The 22065-nt window shown below is 34.6% G+C and overlaps 1 long non-coding RNA gene across 1 annotated transcript in view; it reads right to left on the bottom strand.

Annotated features, from left to right (window-relative positions):
* Window positions 1–22065, bottom strand: part of LOC309618328 — a 673944-nt gene that overhangs the window by 374142 nt on the left and 277737 nt on the right. The gene's annotated exons all lie outside the window — the stretch shown is intronic.

Genomic DNA, 22065 nt, shown 5'->3' with positions numbered 1-22065 from the left:
CATAGAAGCAATCTAAGTCCCTGATGTTCATAGCAGCACTATTTACATTAGCCAATTCATAGAAGCAATCTAAGTCCATCAACAGATGAATCTATAGAGAAGATGTGGTGTGTGTGTGTGTGTGTGTGTGTGTATGTACACATACATATATAGAGAACATATATATGTAGTACATATGTGTAAATCTATTGCAATATTACTCTGCCATAAAAAGGAATGAAACCGTGCCATTGGTGACAACATGAATGGACCTGGAGGGTATTACACTTAGTGAAATAAGTCACATGGAGAAAGACAAATACCCTATGTTTTACACTTATATGTGGAATCTAAAATACAAACAAACAAAAACTGAACAAATATAACAAAACAGAAACAGACTCACAGATACAGAGAACAAACAAGTGGTTACCAGAGGGGAGAAGGGTTGAGGGAAGGGTGAAATAGGTGAAAGGGATTTAGAGGTACAAACTACCAGTTACAAAATAAATGTTACAAGGATGTAATGTGCAGCACAAGGAATGTAGTCAATAATATAACTTCATATGGTATATAATATATAAAATTTTTGAATTACTATATTGTACACCTGAAACTTTAAGTAAGTCAACTACACTTCAATTAAAATAAAAACATATGGTACAACTGAAGAAAAGGGGGCAGGGGGTGAGGAGTGGCTCACTTCTGCAGACACAGCATTATCAGAGTAATCAGGGGATTCAAATTTAAGTGTATCTACACACCCTGTTTCAATACCCTAACCCTTCCCTATCCAGGATCTGACTTTAGCATAAGAGGCTTACTGAGGCTGAAAGTTCAGCCTTCTCTGAGGTTCTTTCACTCTTATAATGACGTCTTGTGCCTAATCTTTAGCCCTGATTATCCACCAACTACAAGAGATGGGGATCTCTATAATGAAGCCAAAGAGACCTTCTGAACTTCACAGTGTGCTTTATATTGGTGATCACTAGATTTGAGCTTGTCATTTGCACTTTAAATGAATCAATAATACTTAACAGCACACATCCAGTACCATAGTCCTTATATTCTTTTCTCTATACTCCTCAGATGTAAGAGACATTCCCTGGATAGTGCATTCCCTCCACCTTTTCCAGTCTCTTTCCACCAGAGATGAAATCTTAAAAATTGCACAACTACAACATGCCACAGCCCATCAATACCTCACCTATCACCAGTAATGGGGTTCTCATTACAAGATATCCAAACTCATCTTTAGGATCTACTCTTTAAGATTTGTCCTGGTATTAATAGCATTGGGTCAAATTCCTTAGCCACGCCTGAGACAGGGATTCTTGGGCAATCAATTTATTGAGAGAGTGGTCTTAAGAGAAAGGTGAAAGTGCAAAGAAGAAAAGAACAAGGAAGATAAAAGCTAAGCAACTGTGTGGCTTCAGCTGGAGAGAATCTTCAATCTGATCCTGCAGGGAGCTCTGGAATACTAATTACCCCACAGAGTTGATTCCACCTGAGGGAAGGAGGGGGAAAGTTTTTAATTCCACTTAAGACAGTGATTGCCTTTTGGCTGCCCCTGGGGGCACAGGCATAATTTCCTTGGTAAGGTTACTCCCATTTTGTCAAGGCCAATTCTGCAGACAAGGGGCAGCTGTTAGCAACCAATATAACAACCAGGGTATGGAGACACTATTTCAGTAAAGAGGATCCAGGAGGCATGCCTACAGATTCCACTACTTAGAGGGACACATCCAATACATGGTAAGCAGGAGAAAGGCAAATGGGGAACAAATGGCTTAATATTACTTTCACCATTCCATCTTCTGTCAGTGCCTCCCATTAGCTCAATGCAGCTAGATGCAGAGGGAGAGCATGCCTGTTGATACCTTCTGTAAAGGGTAGTGGGCCATGGCACAGAGCATGGAGGTAGAGCAGAGAAAAGCGATTCTGGAGGGGAAAATGAAAAATGTCTACTACTCAACATTTCAATCAATAACAACTTGAATATATGTTTTATCCTAGTAATCACATATATGAAAATTAAAAACAAAATTTAAGTATCTTTATTCAGCCTTCAAACTGTCAACAGTATTAGGATGGGTTTGAGAATTCTTATACATTGTTGATGGGAGGTAAAGTTAAAAAAAAAAATTTCCTGGATGAAAATTTGGCAATCCATTTCAAATGTTTTAAAATTACATATATCATTTAACTTAGAAATTATACAAACAAAAATTTATCATATGAAAATGTTATGGAATTTCAGAAATATTTATAGAAATCCAGTCTAAGAAAAATATCATAGAATTTGACAAAAATTTAACTTCAAGAGGAGTCATATTATTGTTTATAGTAGAAAAATACTTCACAGTAGATGTTTAAGAGAACAAAGCAAGCTTTAAACAGTCAGCATAGAATTATCAAATTTTATTAATTTTTAAACATTTTTTAAATAAGATTTTTAAGAAGCTAATGTTAGGCTTACCTTTACAAATGGGGAAGGTAAATTGAATTTCAGTGTGCAAACTTAAATTCAAGTATTAGGAGGAAAAAAGATAAATAACCCTGACAGAAAATAAATCAAAACACAATTTTTGAGGCAACTCATGCTAAAAATTTGAACTTTTGATCAATTCTCTCTCACAACATAAGACTTAAAAAGAAGCCCCAATCTACAGGAGGCTTCATATATAGGAGTATCCTCATCAAGATAAGAGCAAAAATTACTTTCTAATTTCAGAAGCCTGCAAAATGCCTTTAGCTCTTTCAGGTTTTCAAGACATCACAAGAGCAGTGACATTTATATGTTACCCAGGACTATTTTCCCAGCTTTGCTCAGAAAGCAGTTACACTTCTGTTCTGTGTCCCCTGACCTCCTTGACTCTGCTATTTGTCTAGTGGAGACTGCTTGACAACAATCATATGATCTTTAATCAGAACTGTTTTTTACCAGTGATATCCCAACAATTTGACATGAAAACTTAAGATCCACCTGGTCTCCATTTATCCAATTCCACATATATTTAATAAATATCAGCTAGTTCAAGTCACTGTCAAAATATTATGAAAATTTGGAAATGACAAAAGAGATTATTGGGTGTTCTTTCAATGCAGTGCTGAGTTTGTCCTTTTGATTGACTTTCTATTGACTAGCATATTTTATAACTCTGGAGGGGCACAGATTAACTTGTACATTTATGCAGGGTAGAGGTGCAAATAATTTTTTCCACTAGAAAAGATACCACAAAAGTTATAGTTTAGTAACATATTGTACATTAATCAGTTTTGTATCTCATCCAGCAATCTTATCCTAACATTCCTTTATTAAAATTTCTATAAGTAGCTCTTTAAATTCTCAACTGAACCAGTTTTAACATTGCTTCATTAACTAGTTAAATGATATCTTTGCCATGTTCATTTTACATTTTTATGAGAGATATGTTATTACCTTTAGAAAGTTATACATTAGCAATGCTTTCCTAGGTTCTATGTCTCCAACCCTTTATTGAAACTGAGAACAAATTAGAAGCTCTGAGTGAAAACGAAGAACAACCTATCATCATGTTGAAGATGATGATAGTGGTGGTGGTGATGGTATTTGCATGTAAGAAGAAAAAAGAGAGAAACCAAAATGATAATTGATACAGGTTTAAAGAAAATATTACAGATTGGAAAAAGTAGTGCACGCAGCAACGAAGACCCAACACAACCAAAAATAAATAAAATAAATAAATAAATATAAATTTAAAAAAAAAGAGAATAAAACCCAACTTTGAAGAAAAAAAAAAAGTAGTGCATCTCTCTCATTACCATTTTTAATGGTTATTATTTTTATATTGCATATATAAACAGTTTTTTCAGTTATTTTTGAACTTTTACAAATTCTACCTTATGTTTATTCTTACAAATTTTCCTGTTGCTGTTTTCCTCAAAATCTTTAAAAGGATGTGGGAAGAGTAATTACATCTGCTATGGATGAGCAAACTAATGCAATGATATAAGGTGTTTCTCCCACCCACACAAAGGAAAATGCTATAAAAGGATCATATTCTCTTTAAGTCAACACAATTCATGGTGACAAAAGAAGTTTTCACAATGAAATTTCTCGATGGGAAGTTATTAAATTACTAGCTAATTTTTAAAGCAACAAAATTAAAACTCTAACCATTGAAATCAATTCTGTGTAATAAGTGCTTACATAGCTCTCTATCTAATGTGAGATAACAAAATTATGCACCCAAAACTGATGATGCCTGAATCTCCATTAGAGGTAACAGAGTGAATTTAATGCAAAGGATTTTACTACGTCGTCAACCTGTCCTTTCTGTCAAGTGTATAATACTAAAGATTTTTCCATAGAGTGATTACATCTGTGTTTCAAATTTAGATTTCTGTTTCTGGATAGTTAACTATCACAATTGCTTTTAATTTAATGACCTGCCAATGCCTGGATACTACATTTGTTCTTCTCCTTGAGGAGTAGGGTACATCTATATATATTGGCTCTTTTTTTAATTTTAATAATTATTTCAGCACAAGATACCTGCAAACGTTTGCCTGAAGATGTGCTCATTTATACTATTTTCAAAATTCTTATTTGGTAAAGGTTTTTTTTTTTTTTTTTGGCAATTTACTCACCTCTTCCTCTTCAACAACTCTTTAAGTAACAGCCTTTAAATTTAAAACATCTCAAATGTGATATGATCAACCAGGATATTTTGACATAAACATTTAATAATTTTCTTCTGTGTATCTAGTTTAGGCTTCAGAGGCTAACAATTCAGTTTTAGGACTAATCTTGCAGATTATAATATTATGCTTTTAAGAGAATACTGCCTTTTTTTGTGAGATCTTTTCCCCTTAGCTACCATTTCAGACATTTGGTGAAAGTGGATGTTGACTGACTGACAATTACAATTGTGAAAAGAAAAATGTCATTGATGAAGGCATGATGCCTTCTACAAACAGAGGGTGAATAAGAGACATTTGGGAGACAACTGTTATCAGATGCTTTTCTGGAAGTTTTTCAGTTATAAGAAAAGCTGTCAGGGTAAAAAAGTGATTGTTTAGTTTTTCACATTTAAACTTTGCATTTCAGAACAATCCTGAGAAAATGTTTGCTATTTGCAAAACATCTGGAATTGGCTCATCCTGTCCTCTGGTCATGTTAAATAATTAACCTCGATAAGGTAGAAAAGAATGATAAGTTTTTGGAATCCTGTGTCTTTTTTAAAAAAATTTTTTTGGCAATCACACTCCAAATTGTACTCTTTGAAGATATGCCATCACTCATGCTTTTATGGAAGTAGAAAATATTCCAATGATTTGTGATAGTTCTAATATAATCTCACACTTAAAAATCAAAATTTCAAGGTTAAACTTAAAGAGCGCACCTTACGCGATGTTTGGATACCAAGTAAAATATCTCAAACACTACTTTATTTCAGGCAGTCATTCCTTTGAACCAAAATCTATTTCCTTATTAATTCTATTCTGCCTTTTCCATATGCATTCACAACTGTACCTGAGTTGTGAATCACAGTGCTTTCTAGGTTCATAGCACCTTTTAAAGTAAGTTACATCACATATATATTTACTAAGGAGGTTATATAGATGATTTCATCTTTTATTAATTATTTATTCATTTATTTATTGAAGTATAGTGGATGTACAAAATCGTATAAGTCTACAGTATAGTGATTCACAATTTAAAGGTTATACTCCATTTATACTTATAAAATATTGGCTATATTTTGAACCTTTAAATGTTTGCATACTTGATCACTAGGCAACCAACTCAAAGGCTAAACCGTCAGTTTTGGTATGATCTTGTGCCAAAAGATGAGTTAGGTCAATGACATTCTTACTCTGGGATACTTCAATTGTGAATTATAAAATAGCTGGAATAAAATGGTAGTGGAATAAAAATGAAAATGCCCTACCTACAGAGCAAGGGTGAAACAGAGTGGATGTCATAATGAGTTTAAGTAAGGAAAAGGAAGATAATCTGAGTAAGCAGAACCTTGAGGATGGAGAACCACAGTACAGAATAGAGGACAACAGAGCTAGTTGATGGTGAAATAAGTATCAAGAAGAAGCTGAAAGGGAATAAAAAAAGGTACAGGGAATAGTGATAGTAACAGTAGTAAAGCATAGATTTAAGGGCAATGAAACCATGTTCCAGTTTCTGGACTTCTCTTCTTGGATGATTTCCTGTCTACCATATTGATTGTTATAATAACCACCATCCCTATTTTACTCTAATTTGTTTGAGAAAGGCTCTGTTGTTTTTAATAACAAAGACCTAACTAAAACAACATGAATGCTACTATAATGTTGGACACTAGTTTTCATGTCCCCATGGATATTCTCTATCCCATACTAAATATTTCATGGCACTCTAATCCTTAAAGACAGTTGGATATTCACTGAAATGGTCCCTCATGGGTACTGTTTGAGAATACCAATGTAAGCATTGTAACAAACACATTAAAACATGGCACTTCATGTGACATACCACAGAACTTTCTGCTCCTTGATGACTAAATTCTTACATGCAATTATAATACACAAATAAAAGACATTCTGAAAAACAAAAGAAAAATACAATTATTTTGAAGGTATGGTATATGGAGTAAGGTAACCTGCTAATTAGACCAAGAAAATCCAATTGTAAAATTAATCAATTATCAAGTGTCTTTATTTTTAGCCAAGGTGGCATAGTGGAGACCCAACTTATCCACCCACCTCAAGCAATCAAAACATTGGACAAGATATGTAAAACAATGGTTTTCTGACATGAGATATCAGGCAACATAGGACAGTGATAACTGACGGAGGGGAAATGAATGAGATGAGTAATATGATTGCCCCTGATTACAGGGAGGGGGAATGTGGGCAGAATATAAGGTCTCCTTGAGTTGAGGAGGCAGAGCTTTAGGAGTTCAGATAGTTCAAGGCAGGTCAAGGTCACAGAATACTGATTTGAAGAGAAGAGAGCTGCACAAAGAACTTCAGAGATCCACATAATGTCTCATTAGAGTCCTCACTGAGTGTTGCTCTGTGCTGATGTATGATGGAATGGTCCAAGACTCTGAGGAGAGAACCATCCACAAGAAGAGGGAACAACTCTCAGAGCTCACACAGTATCAGTGTTCTCACCAGCCAGAGTTGAAATCTCATTAATCCAGTTTCTCTGATGTCACCAAAAAAGCTTAAAAGCAAACTTTGGAATAATCGAATTGATTCCATGTGACTTAACGATGTCTCAAATAAAGCTAAGGATATTTATAGGACTATGAAATAATGAGCACACAAAAAGGTGAAAATCTCAATGTTTTTGTCATCCAGTCACAAATGTCCAGGCACAAAAATAAGCAGGAAAATGTGACACATAATGGGAAAATTTAATCAGTAGAAAAAATGCAGAAAGACACAGATGATAGAAATAGTAGATAAAGACATTTAAATAGTTATTATAATTTTAGATATCAAAAAGGTAAAAGAAAGATTGAACTTGTTAGAAACATAGAAGATTAAGAAAACCTTACTAATACTTCTAGAAATGAAAACTACAATGGTCAAAGTAAAAAATGCCTTGGAAGGTATTAATTAATGCCTTAGAAGGTATTAATTTTAAACATGTAGATGAAAGCTTAATGGACTTGAAGAAAAATTGGTAAAGACTATCCAAAATGAAAAATATAAATAAATTTTTAAAAACTAAAATATGAACACTCCACTTAACAAAAACATAATATACATTATTTTCAATGGCATATGGAACATTTACCAAAATAGACCATATTCAGAGCCATAAAATGAGTCTCATTCAGTTTAAAAGGATTTAAAGCATACAAAGCATGCTCAATGACCAAAAAAACAACAACCAACATATATTTAGAAAATACTTAAATGTTTGGAAACTAAAGAGCACATGTCTAAGTAACCCATGAGTCAAAGGGAAATCAAAGGGTAAGTACAGAGTATTTTGAAATGAATGAAAATGAAAACAATACATCAAATTTTGTGAGATGAAGATAAAGTAATATCTACAAAGAAATTTACAGACTAAATGCCTCTATTAAAAAAGGAAGATTTTAAGTGACCTGAACTTCATCTTAAGAAACCAGAAAAACTGAACTCAAATTAAGCAGTAGAAAGTAAATTTGGACAGAAATCAATGCAGCCAAAAATGAGAAACAATAGAGAAAAAAAATAATGAAATTTAAAAAGGGTATCTTTGAGAGGGCCAGTAACATTTATAAATCCTAGTCAGACAGACTGGGAAAAAATGAGAGAAAACACAAGTTACCAAATATTAGAAATGAGAAGTGTGTTATCACTGTAGATTCTGTACATATTAGAAGAATTCTAGGGAAATATTATAAACAACTTTATGTCAATAAACTTGACAACTTAGATGAATGGGAAAATTCCTTGAAAGATGCAAATAACCTGGAGGACATTATACTAAGTGAAATAAGCCAGATAAAGACAAATATTGTATGGTATCACTTTTACATGTGGAAACTTTAAAAAAGAAAAGGGGCGGGGGGAGAAAAAAAAAGTAAAGTTGAATTCAGAAACAGAGTAGAATGGAGGTTGCCAGGGGCTGAGGCATGAGGGAAATGAGGAGATGGTCAAAGAGTATAAGATGAATAAATTCTGAAAATCTATTGTGCACCAAGACCACCATAGTTAATAATACTATACTGGAAATTTACTAAGAGAGTAAATCTTAAGCATTCTGATCAAAAAGAAAAAAAAAAACTTTATGTTTCACGATGGATGTGTTAATTAACTTGATTGTAGGAATCATTTCACAGTGTATATGTATATCAAATCAGTACCTTGTATGTTTAAAATACATTATAATTTTGTCAATTGCACCTTAATAAAAGCTGCCAGAAAAATAATAGATAGCTTGAATATACATGTTTGAAATTGAATTTGTACTTAAAAACCTTCACAGCAGGAGTATTCCATACCCAGAGGCATCATTAGTGAATTCTCGATTGGTTTCAGGGAGGTAGACATATGTCAAAAATTCTCATATTGTACATACTAAATTTGTACAGTTTTTGTATGCCAATTATACTTCAATAAAGTTGTAAAAAAGAATCAACCATTTCTAAAAACAGAAAATTAAAGATTATACTCAGGTTCAGGTAATTATTTTTACTTTTGGTAATTATGAGAATAGCTTTTCCTTTGTAGGTTTCTCAATATGCCTTTTCCCCTAGGTTATGCATTCTTACATTTTTGCAATGTATTTAAATCTTCAAAACCACCACATTTTCTGTAGTAGGCACTCAATAAATATTTGTTGAATGAATGGATGATTGAATGAATGAATATTAAACTGGAGAAAAAAGTATCCATTATGTATCTTTATTTCAAATATTGTCCTTTTTTCTTCAGTATTCTCTCAGTTCAGATTTTAGAATTTTACTCTGTAATATCTTTTCTTATTTGTCAAGTCTGGGCATATCTCCATGGCTTATCCTTAAAATGTTCTATTCCACTGGTTTCAGGTTACCAGACGATCTTGCATAGGTTTATGTCTCAGCTGCTGTAGAAAAGCAAATGCGCACTTGGATTTTTCATGATAAATAAGTTATGTCTCATTCCCATGTAAACCCTAGAGAACCAAAGGAATTTTAAAAACAATTTTTTCTTGCTTTCTGACTTACTTCTCTTGTGGCTTTGACATAGGGAGCATGACTTTTAGAAGTTTCAATCTGCCTGAAAATGGTATGAGCAGTGTTGTTTGAGAAAAATGTGAAATAATATTTAAGTGACAATGAAATAGTAAAAAATATTCAGAGATAGTACTTTCATAGAAAGGCTGTAGTGGATATTTCATTTGAACAAGCAACTACATGTGCAGGAAACTGTACATAAAGAAAGATCTTTTCATTGGCCTTGAAGACTAGAGATCCATCGGGGTTCAATGAATGATAAAATGAGGTTGCATGGCAGAATGGAATCAACCCAGGTTTTGAGGTTAGAAGACCTGGGTTTGAGTCACAGCTCAAGGATTCAAACATATGTTTATTTTTAGAATCGATGTGCTTTACAGTAAACGTGATAGGAATCCCCACTGAACTGTGACACTGTTGCAAGGGATGTCATCTTTCCTTTCCACGGAGGGGGAAGTGAAACACCAGTAGGGAACCAGCACAGGAGAATGGAAGTAAAATTGATCTCAGAAGCCTCAGTCTGTGAATAAGCTTTGGACATTTACAGTGTACCTAACCCCAGCCCGTTTTTGTAGGTCAGAGCAGAGGCAGTGAAGCAGCTTCATGCTCTTTATTGTTTGACTGTGTTATTTGAGGTGGGGTGGGGGTGGGGGTAGTGAAAAGAGCAGAAGGGAGGAAGACTAAGTCTAGCTAATAATTTTATTACATAAGGAAATGAGATTAATAAGTCATGCTGTTATAGCTGAATTTTGGATTCATTGTAAATTTTAAGCTGAAACATATTCATTATAGATTCTAAACTAGAAATTATGCTTCACTGATTTCATCTCATCCACAAGGTTAAATAACCACAAACAGAGAAAATATCTTTAATACATACCTTCTATGTTTACTTGCCTCCCTGAGAAAACATGAAGCTCTATGAGGCCAGTAAACCTGTCTATCCTGCTGACATTTTAACATCAATTCTTGTCAGGGTACCTCAGAGTAGAAACTCAGTAACTGTGTTGCTTTAACAAATAAATGGTTAAAATGAAGAATGAATGGAGTAATATAATGTTAAAAGAACTTCACAAATTTCATTGTTCCACACCAACATTATTAAAAGTACTAAATTATTGGGGAATAAAACCAAAACACTTTACAAATGAGATATTTCAGCTGTTCTTGAAGATGTAGATGGAATTTGGATAGGAATAAAAGGAGAGGAAAGATGACAAATTCTGACCGCGAGAACAGAAAAGGCACAGTGAGGAGGTGTGAAAGCTGTAATGAGAGAGTCCTGAGGGTCCTAATATATCAAAATATTTGTTCCCAGAAACATCAAATTCCATAATTGACACTTAGTCTCTTAATGTCTCTAACTTGGATTCATTGCTGAAATTGAGAGAGAAAATTTTATTTGCTATCAGATTACATTTTTTTTTTCAGAGTAAATGCTATATATGGTCAGAAAGACAAATCATTTTAAAAAGACTTATAAAGAATTAAAACATTTTCGGGCTTCCCTGGTGGCGCAGTGGTTGAGAATCTGCCTGCCAATGCAGGGGACATGGGTTCGAGCCCTGGTCTAGGAAGATCCCACATGCCACGGAGCGACTAGGCCTGTGAGCCACAATTACTGAGCCTGCGCGTCTGGAGCCTGTGCTCTGCAACAAGAGAGGCCGCGATAATGAGAGGCCCACACGCCGCGATGAAGAGTGGCCCCCACTTGCCGCAACTAGAGAAAGCCCTCGCACAGAAACGAAGACCCAACACAGCCATAAATAAATAAATAAATAAACCCAAAGTTAAAAAAAAAAAAACTTTATAAAAAAAAGAATTAAAACATTTTCCTGTAACATCCCACAAGCCCACTCCCCAAAACCGACTGAGTTTAATTTTGCATTTCTTCTTGTATCTACCCTATTTTCTTATAAGTAATGTGCTTATATTATAACTTTTTGATTTGTCATTTTTAGATATTATCAATTTGGTATTATCCAGAATGTACAGTCTATTGGTGAAAACGTGTATAAACATTTAGCTCCTTTACCCACCTCTAACCTGAATTTCCCTTTTCTGTTTTTCCAATGTAGTTGCCTTTCAATATTTTGTTGTATAGAAATCAGTTTCTATATTATTATCACTGTTGTTTTTCTGTTAAGCCGAAATGTATGCTATAAACACCTTTCCTTTCATTTCCTTAAAATTCCTGCAACACAGTGATAGACCCTCATTTTGAGTGGATTTGGTCGTATATTTTAGTAAAAAATCTGTTAATGTTTCTGAACTCAAACATACTTAGAGATTGGTGAATTGAGATTCTTACTAGCTTCATTCTTTTCTGTGCTTTTGATTTTTCTTTTTTCTTTTATCTTTTTATTGAAGTATAGTTGACTTAAATATTATTTTAGTTTCAGGTATACAACATAATGATTCAGTATTTTTACAGATTGTATTCCATTAAAAGTTATTACAAGATAATGGCTATATTTCCCTGTGCTATATAATATATCATTGTTGCTTATCTATTTTATACATAGGAATTTGTGTCTCTTAATCCCATACCCCTAATTCGCCCCTCCCCCCTTTCCTCTCCCATTTGGTAACCACTAATTTGTTTTCTATATCTGTGAGTCTGTTTCTGCTTTACATATACATTCATTTTATTATTTTTTAGATTCCAAATATAAGTGATATTACACAGTATTTTGATTTTTCTTAATATGATGCTAAGTAAGGAAGTATACAATGTAACCTTCTAAAAGTCAATAATTGTTGATGCTCATGAATTAGCCTCTCTTGTGCGGCTTTCTGAGAAGTATCATTGCAGCTATGATTAACATAGCTAGAAATGTTACAAACAGCTGTGCAACTATTACAACCACCGATTAAAGTGTAGCTCCAGACGTTCCATACTCAGAACTACAGCTCTACAAGGTGGCTGGTGCATGGAGTTGGTTACATCACAGCTGTCAGTTTTAACATATGAGTGCTTATACTAGGCAACAATTAGCTCTCACATACTTACAATGTTGAGGTCCAAGATAATTGCGATCATAGGTCACATAGCCCAGAAAAGAGGCAAAGGGGATTTTTAATGGATCCACGCTTTACTGAGGCTTATAAGGATTTTCAGTAAAGATGGGGAAGCAGCTGGAAGCAGTCTTTCAAGTCACCTGATGTGTTTCCTGAACATTGCACCCTCCTTTCTGGCCAATTACTGTCATGATTTCAGAAAATAAGCAAACTACTCATCAGGAAAAATTTGTCAGCATTCTGTTTTTATCAAAAAGAATATTCACTTACAGAATTTGAGAGGATATATACAATATTCTCACATATACCCTCCTCTAAAGTCGGGTGACTATGGGTTTGTTGGCCAGAAATTTATATGGCCTAAGAAGAGAACAATGTTAATTGGCAAACTTTTGCCCAATATTTACGCAAACATCAGTGGATACACATTCTGATACCAATAAGTCCCAGAGCCCAGCCTCAAATTCAGAAAATTAATAAAGAGATCCAGAAGATGATGTGTGCTTGCTGGCCTTGGAAGGGCATTGAGAGTTCTCTGGATAATACTATAAACTATGATTCCTATTGTGAACAGGGGTCTGAGTATATATGGCATTGGTAAAAATCATTATTTTTCTGGATGCAGATTGCACAGTCACTGAGAATTAATATTTGCTGTTCAAGAGCTATTTTTATGTTTAATTAAATATTTACCCATTGGAAAAGCAGGAAGAATCCTCATTTTTCACTTCCAAGGTGTCAGAGCTTTGCTTGCTAATGTCCACCCTGGACTGTTCTGCTGAAGCCTAGGAACCCCCACCCTCTCCTACCACCTTCCATGGTATAAGTACTGGTCAATAATTTAAATTTGCTTTACACTGGGGTTCATCCATGCTCTGAGGTGGGGCTGGATGTTGGAGATATTGAGGGTGAGGAAGTAACTAAAGTAGAGCAGAGATTTATTCTGTGTTAGTTTGAAAAGGAGGAATGTGTTACCCTTCCAGAGATAAGTAAAATAAGGCTAAGAATTGGGATTTGTTTATAAAAGGACTTACAAAAGTTAGTGTTTTATTTTTTCTTATAACCCTGAGGAGGACTCAGGGTCCTCCTGAGTAAGGTAAGTACTCAATTAAATGGTTTTAAATATGTCTTTTGTTACTACTTCATAGAGAAATCTGACATACTGACATATCCTCTGTGCTGTGGGAAAAAAAAAATATCTGAGCTATAAAAAAGAGAGATGACTGCCCCCATATACCATAGTCTCTGTCCCACTGATGCCCATCTGAAGTAAACTATACCCTATAAAGGGGGCAGATTTATAGCAGATCTAGGTAACTTGAGAAATGACCCTCAGTGGAGCTGAGTCAATAAGGAGGTACAATTTGCTGTGATGTTTTCTGTATCTAGTGAAACCAGAAACAATCCCACTTCTCCTTCTGCACTGTGGACCAACGTCATCCCTGGAACACAAATACAGCCCATGGTGAAAGCTGTGAGGTGTTAGAAAAGCTGGGTGTTTCCAGAAAGTAGAGTGCCAGTTTCTGGAAAGGGGAAGCTTGAAATTTTCTATTTCTATTATTTTAGTAGTTGCTTAAGTTAAAATGTCTAAGTTTGATCAATTTCTCCTCCTCCCCGAGATGGAATTCTTTATCTCACAGGTCTGTGCATGATGACTTGGGGGAAGAAGGAGGATCCTGGAATGGATTAATATAATTTTTGATGACTTCTTTTTTGCTGTAATATAATACAATATAGAAAATGAAGTAATCTGTATGCTCCTAAGGTTAGAATAATCAGTCATAGAATAAGAAACCTGCACACTCATGCTAAGGACTTACCACTGCTCCTGCTTTCTCAATGGCTGCAATCATATTTGTTTCACAAGTCACTTTCAGGAAGAACTCACACCATTTCTGATCATTTTCTCCACCCTAAGTGTTCCAAAATCACTTTGTATTAGTTCTCTGTTGCCACTGTAAAAAAATATGACCACAGACTTACCGGTTTAGAGAACACAAATTTATGATCTTACAATTTCTGTAGGTTAAATATCTGATCTAGGTCTCACTGAACTAAAATTAAGCTGTTGACAACTGTGTTCCTTTCTGAAGCCTCTAGGGGATAAATCTTTTTCTTTGCCTTTTCCAGCTTCTACAAAGCCCACATTCCTTGGCTTGAGATCCCCTTCCTTATCTTCAAAGCCTTCAATGGCTAGTTGAGTCCTTTTTATATCATATAACTCCAACAACCTCTCCTGCCTTCCTTTATCATTGAGGACCTTTGTGATTACATTGAACCCACCCAGGTAATCCAGGATAATCTCCCTATTTAAAATTCAGCTGATTATCAACCTTAATTACATCTCCAAATTTCATTTTTTTTTGCTGTGTAATCTAACATATCCACTGGTTTGGGGCATTAGGATATGGATATCACTAAGTGTTCACTATTCTGTCTGCCACATACTCTATCATCCCTACCTCTTTCCTAGGCCCCAGATGCACATATTCAACTGCTTAAAGGATAACTTAACCAAGATGTTTCACCAACTCCTTGAACTCAACTCATGTTCTTTCCCAAGAAGAACTTTTTTTCATAGAGATTTTGTTTGTTGATGATTTTTCTCTTACTCACTTGGGCTTAAGGTTTCAGAATCATGGTAGAGTATTATTTTTTCTCCATTTTCTACCAAAATCAAGTGAGAAATCAATTTTGTCTACTTCTATAGTGTTTCTGAAATCTCTCTTTATTTCAAGTCCAATTGTCAGAACTAGAATTTGGATCCTCATTATATCTTAACCTACTTTAATAAACTCTTAACTGATTTCCCAGTCTTTACCCCTGCTCTCCACATTCTAGTTTATCCTATACCTGCTTCTAGGTTGGGCCACTCTCTCATACTCCTTCTTAGAAGTCTTTAGCCACATCCTTTCCGTATGATAGTCACATTTTTCCACAATACGGTCACAGCCTATATTCTACAACATTTGCACTCTCATTTAATCCTCAAAACAACAGTGTTAGTCGGGACTTTGCAAAACTATTTGAAGATCAGAGAGATCAAGTACCTTGATCAAGGTCATCCAGTACATCAGTAGCAGAATTGAGACTTGGATCTCTTGATCCCAAGTTCATTGCTGTTTTCATGACTACCTTGGTAACTTTATTTCCTGCTACTCCCCTAACGTGCAGACCATGATGGACTTTCATTTTTCCCCAACCTTTTCCAAGTTCTCAGTGTTTTGTTGTTGCTTAAGATATCTATTCTTTCTAGATTCCTTTATCTTCAAACCATCCCTGCCTACTAAAATTAAATCCATCCTTAAGGCCCATTTTATAAATTGTGACCTCCATGAAGCCTTTGCCATTGTTCCTTACTTTGATCTTTCTTTCCATATTGTTTTGCCAAAACTTATTGAGACTTGTACTAAAGTTATTTGGCCCCTTGACTTAAACCACAGTCTCCTTCTTGGCATGTAGTCTAAAGGTTAGTACATGTGTTACCAGGTCCAAACTTGTACTGCTTGCCTCATGCAAGCCAATAAATCAAGAGATGCAGTATTGGGGTAAAGAATAGCTACTTTATTCAGAAAACCAGCAGAAAGAGAAGTTGGTGAACTAGTGTTCCAAAGAACCATCTTACTGGAGTTAGAATTCAAGCTTCTTTTGTACCAAAAGGGGAGAGGGTGTGGCTGGTTGTTGCAGACTTCTTGGTGCTGCCAGGACCCCAGAAGGGATGTGATAATCCTTTGTTCTTGCAGCTGTCCACTTAAGTCTGGTCACTATGTACCTGTAAAGTTTTACCAAGACAAGTGTTATTTTATGTTCTGCAACTTTTTATCTTTATGTGTATGAAAAGTATTATGGTTTTAAAAGTCAAGCCTTGGAGGCAGAGGCTTGAGAAAAGGCTATTAAGAATATTTTCGGCTATAGGGAACCTTCTTGTACTCTTTGACTAGACAAAGGTGCAGAGCCAGCATGACTAAGCACAGGCAAAAGAACACAAGGGTTAGAGCTACTCAGGTTTGTTCTGCTCTATTAAACATGGACTTTGGAGCCAGACTTTCTGGATTTAAATCCTGACTTTGCTCTTATTGATTGTGCGACCTTCATAAAATTAATCAATATTTCTGTGCCTCATCGGTAAAATGGGATTGGTTAATAGACTTTTACAAGGATCAAGTGAATTGATATTCCTAAGGCACTTGGAACTATCTATCTGTCTCAAAGTCAGTACTCAATAATTTTAGCATATGATTGTGGTTATTACTTTCTTAGTTTTTGCATTACATCCTTCCCCAGCACACAGAACAGTGTTTTCCATATGGCAACTGAAAGGTAAAAATACATGTTTATGTTCTCATTTCATATGAAGCATGAATGTGATTTTTAAAATCTATTTCAATATAATTTGAAAGTAGGTGGGGATATTTGTCCAAGTGGAAAAAATATAAATTAAAATTGTATAATTTTGTCCTTTATATTGATTTCTTTACAACTATGTTGCTATTGTATTCCAATATCCTTGACTCAATCTTTGTTTGCTTTTCAGATCAGTTCCCTTTCTACTGTTACACGACTATAACTCTATCAGAGTTTTATGATGTTGATGGAGATACAAAAGCACCTATCATTTTTGCATATGATACTGAGGTAGGAAGAGTTACCAATATGATAGAAAAATCAATCAAGGTTTAAACTTATCATCAAATAAGAATGCGGGTCAGAATCAAATAAGATTTTTTATCAAGTAATTCAAAACCTTACAATTTTTATTCCAAGATATTTTATTCAATTTTTATTCCAAATTATATACACACAGGATGGGAGGCCTTGGCTCAGCAGAAGTTCATGTAAAAATGATTAAATTAGAATGACTACTGAGGTAGGCACTTTTGGTTAACAACGCCAACACCCATTCCCAATCATTTCTCCTTGGCCATGCTTTGTTAACCACCCTTTCTGCTATTGGTCGATATTTGACAGATTTCTGGCTTGTAAAATGTGAGTTGATATCTGTTAGGGCAGGAGGTTTCTCAGAAAGCTTTTCTTTTATTAAATCAATAGGACAGCTGTTGATTGTGACATCTATTTCTCTTTCATGCCTCAATGTTTATGATGCCTAGAATTGTGGCACTAATATTGTGAGAATGAGAAAAAAAGCTAAGAGAATCAGAGATGTGAGGCTGATATTTTAGAGATAGTGAGTCAATGCTAGGAGCTGTCTATTTTCAGAGTGCTTGCTATATAAGAGAGGAAAAAAATCTCTCTTTTTAAAGTCACACTTATTTGGATTCTACAGTTACTTGCTGCTGAAAAATATCCCTAATCAACACTACTTTTAAACTCAGAACTAACAGTTATCAGCTGCTGAAAATCAAACACGACCTTAGGTTGTGCTGCTGGAAGTAGAATGTACAGACCTTTGAAATTAATACTATAATAGTCACAACTTCCTATCATCTGCAACATTTAAAAAATGGAATATCAGTTTCCACATCAAAAGAGGTAACAGTAGGAAGTCAAGGACTTGTGTTTGAACTTAGAATTGAAGTTAGAATATTTCCTTCTCTTGCTTAATTTTCAGAATGAGATTTTCATCAAATAACTTTTTTAAACAACCAGATGTTATGTGGTTATATTCTGTCACACACACAAAAAGAGAGTCAATTTATATTTTTAAATTCTTCTAAGACCTTTGCATGTCCAAAGGAACATGTTTATACTAAAACATGTTCTAAAAGTGTCATGTTTGAAGTCATATAGGATGGACTTAAATATTGATGTCAGCATTTTCAAACTATGTGACTTAGTGTAAGTTATCTATTTTCTATGAAACAGTTTTCTCATCTATGAAATGGGAATACTAATAGTAGTAAACTCACACCATGGATGTGGAGATTAACTGAAATATGACAGTAGAATACTTAGCGCAGTAAAATCTTATTAGGTGTTGGTTAATAAGATTATTAACCCTCTCATGTTTTAGACAACATTTTCATACCTCTTCCTCTCTCCTTAAACCCCTACACATCTTCTGTACTCTCAGCTAAAGACACTTGCTTCTTACTTCACTGAGAACATAGAACTGATTTGAAGAGAATTTTATAAACTCCTATCAGCACATCTATCCACCCTCCAGCATCTGATTTTACATACTCTGTCTTCTTGACTGTTAACATAAATGAACTATCCATGCTCTTGTTTAAAGCTACTCCACCTTTTATATTTGATGTCATTGCTTTTTGCATCTTCCAGAACATTGTACCAGAAATGTTCCCTTCTCTCCTATTTTCTCAAATTTTCACTCTCTATGGGGTCATTTCCAAAAATATATACACATGATATTTTTCTACATCTTAAAACAAACTTTTTGTGATGCCTCTTCCAGTGCCAGATACCATTCTGATTCCTTACTTCTCTTGGCAGCTATGGTCCTTGTCTTTAAATCCTCTTCTCCCTTCTCTCTGAATGCATTCCCATCAGGTATTTATCACCCTTCACAAAAACCAATCTGGTGATGGTCACCAATGACTTTCATATTGCCACATCCAATGACTGATTATCAGTCATCATTCTACTTGATGTATCAGCAAGATTTGAACCAAATGCCCACCACATCTTCCTTGAGATATTTTCTTCATTTAGCTGGCAGGCCATCATGCTCTCCTAGATTTTTACTCCTCACTATCTCTCTTCTTCTTTTTCTAGTTAGGAATCACCTACCTAGAAGGAATCTTGAAGTAAGAATCACCATAGACTTAGTAGTTTATTATTTAATTCCATATTTTTGCCAATGAAACATATATAAGCTCTTATGTTTAAATCAAAACTTGACACTTAGCAGATGTGTAATTTCTCAGGAAGTCACTTCGATATATTCTGTAAAATTGGAATAATGAGGACAGATTTGAGAGTCAAATGAGGTAATGTATGTGAAAATATCCTATGTATCATAGACAATCTATTGTTTGTATTTTTTTTTTTACATGTCATCACAGTACAAGGCAATGCTCATGAGACCTAGTTTGGTAAGTTCTACTAGAGTTCAGAGGAAGGAGCTCAGGGGAGTAGTATTTGGGTTAAGCCTTGGAGGATAGGTAGAGTTTTGATTGTGAAGAATAAAGGGGAGAATTTCCCACATAAAGAGAATAAATGGCAGAGTGGAAAAATAATAGATTTTGTATTCAGACATACATGTCTTGAGTCTAGACTCTGCCACTTAGTGGCTATGTGACTTCAGGCAAAGTTTTTAATCTTGTAGTACCTCAGTTTTCTCATCTGTGAAATAGTTAAAGTAGGTAATTTGCAGTATTGTAGTGAGATGCTCTTTATTAACATCTGAAGTAGTATTGACCCTCAGAGGAATGTTGGAAGAGTCAGCAAGATGTAAAGGATAAAGGTCCTGGCTTTGAGTTAGACTTGGAATCACATACTAGTTGTATCTCTATAGGCTTTTGATAAATTATTCAATCTATATCTGTTTCCACATGGATAATTATCTCATTTCACTAAGGGTTAAATTAACGATATTATGTGTGAAATACTAAGTATGGTGATAGGCACACAAAAATAACTACAACTTCAAAATATTATTTAATATTTAAATATTATTTAATTATTATACCCTCAAGGTATAAAAGTGAGAAACAAGCAAACAAACAAGATGGCATTAATGTTCTTTAAGGTATAGACAATGGACTTGACACTTTTGGTAATAGTGTCCATGAAATGTTTGGGGTAGGGGAAGGAAGTGATGACTTTCCTGCTAATAAATGGAAGATGTGAAGAAAAAAAGAGAACTTAATTCCATTTGGGATACATAAATCTGGAAAGAACACATATGGTTCAGCTCTGAAACATTTGACACAAAAGCCATTCATTCAGATTGGAAATGTCTGATTATTTCACCCAGAACTCACTGTTACAACTATGTCATTCAAAATTAGTTATCTTTGGAGAGGAAATCTCACCAGATGATATGATTAAGCCTAATTAGTACAAGTGCCAAACATTTGGAACATATTAAAGATGACATTTCCACTTATTTTATAGCATAAATGTTTGTCTTCTGGCATTTCTCAAATATGAGCATTCAAAGGAAGTCTTTGAAACAGCATTTTAGGATGGAAGGTTAATGATAAAGAGCAAACTAAACACAGGTTACATGATGTAAGAAAACCTTGTTTTAACAATTACTTTTTGATGTCTCAAACAGTGACTTATACCTTAGTGCAAAGTCATTTCCAAATACCAATCTTTCTACCTGAAAGGCAGAAAGCAAGGAATTAAAGTCTACAATATCTTGACCAATCTTTAAAGGAATGTAATTACCGCTCTCATTATGAGAGAACTAGAAATTGGAGTTGACAGTGCTTGACAGGATGTGATGGAGAGAAGAGACCAAGATAACATACGGGATTTTTAACTCAGATACAAAATAGATGACCATATTATACAAATCCAGGGGGGCACCTTTTAAGTGGGATATTATATAAATTGCCCTCCCTTGCTTACTGCAAAATGAATGGTGGCCCCTGGAGTTCTTCACTGGCCATGCTATGCAATGTTGAGCTAAGGAATATATGACCAGCTCAGGGAAGCAGAAGATGAGTTAAATTTTATATGTGCCAAATCTAAGATTCCTGTAGAGATTTTAGGAGCTGAATAGATCTGGTACTCAGGAGCCAGGTTTCAGCTGAAGACCAAGATTCATAAATAATCATCAAGTGTATTAAAAGAATAGGGGTAATGAGATCAGGGAGACTTAGAAGAGAATTCTGGAGAACCTGACATTTAAGACTTTTAAAAACACTTAAAATAAAATTTTAAAAAGGAAACATGCAAAATATAGTAAGAAGAAATACCCAAAGGGTAGAAGAAAACCCAGAGTGTGACTTCACAGAAATAAAAAGAATAGAATGTTATAGGAGGTAAAAATGATCAGCAATGTCAAATACTGCCTAAAGTCAGGAAAGGTAAAGACAGAAATACCTGTTGGATTGAATAAATGTCTTAGCAAGAACATTTCACCAAATGTTTGACACAGCTGCCAGATTGCTGAGTGCTGAGATGGAGATAAGAAAGTAAATGCAACTTGCATTAACAGTCTTCTCAGGAAGTTTGGCTTAATTAATAATAACAAGGATTATTATATCCAATATTTATTAAGCATTTTATCTTCGAAGCATTTACAAATGCTTCATATATATTAGCATTTAGTCTATCCTATGAGGTAGGTATTACAGAGGAAGAAACCACAGCAGGGCAAATGAGTTGCTCAATATTACATTAATTGTAACTAACTAAAAAGTGGCAAATCTGGGATGTACACTGAGATAGTCTGCCTCTATAGCCTCTCTATGAGCTAGAGGAAAGAAATAGT

Source organism: Balaenoptera borealis (assembly GCF_965194805.1).
Source record: "Balaenoptera borealis genome assembly, chromosome: 20".
NCBI classification, from domain to species: domain Eukaryota; kingdom Metazoa; phylum Chordata; class Mammalia; order Artiodactyla; family Balaenopteridae; genus Balaenoptera; species Balaenoptera borealis.
The sequence above is the reverse complement of the archived record's forward strand: the minus strand, read 5'-3'. Positions and strand labels throughout refer to the sequence as shown.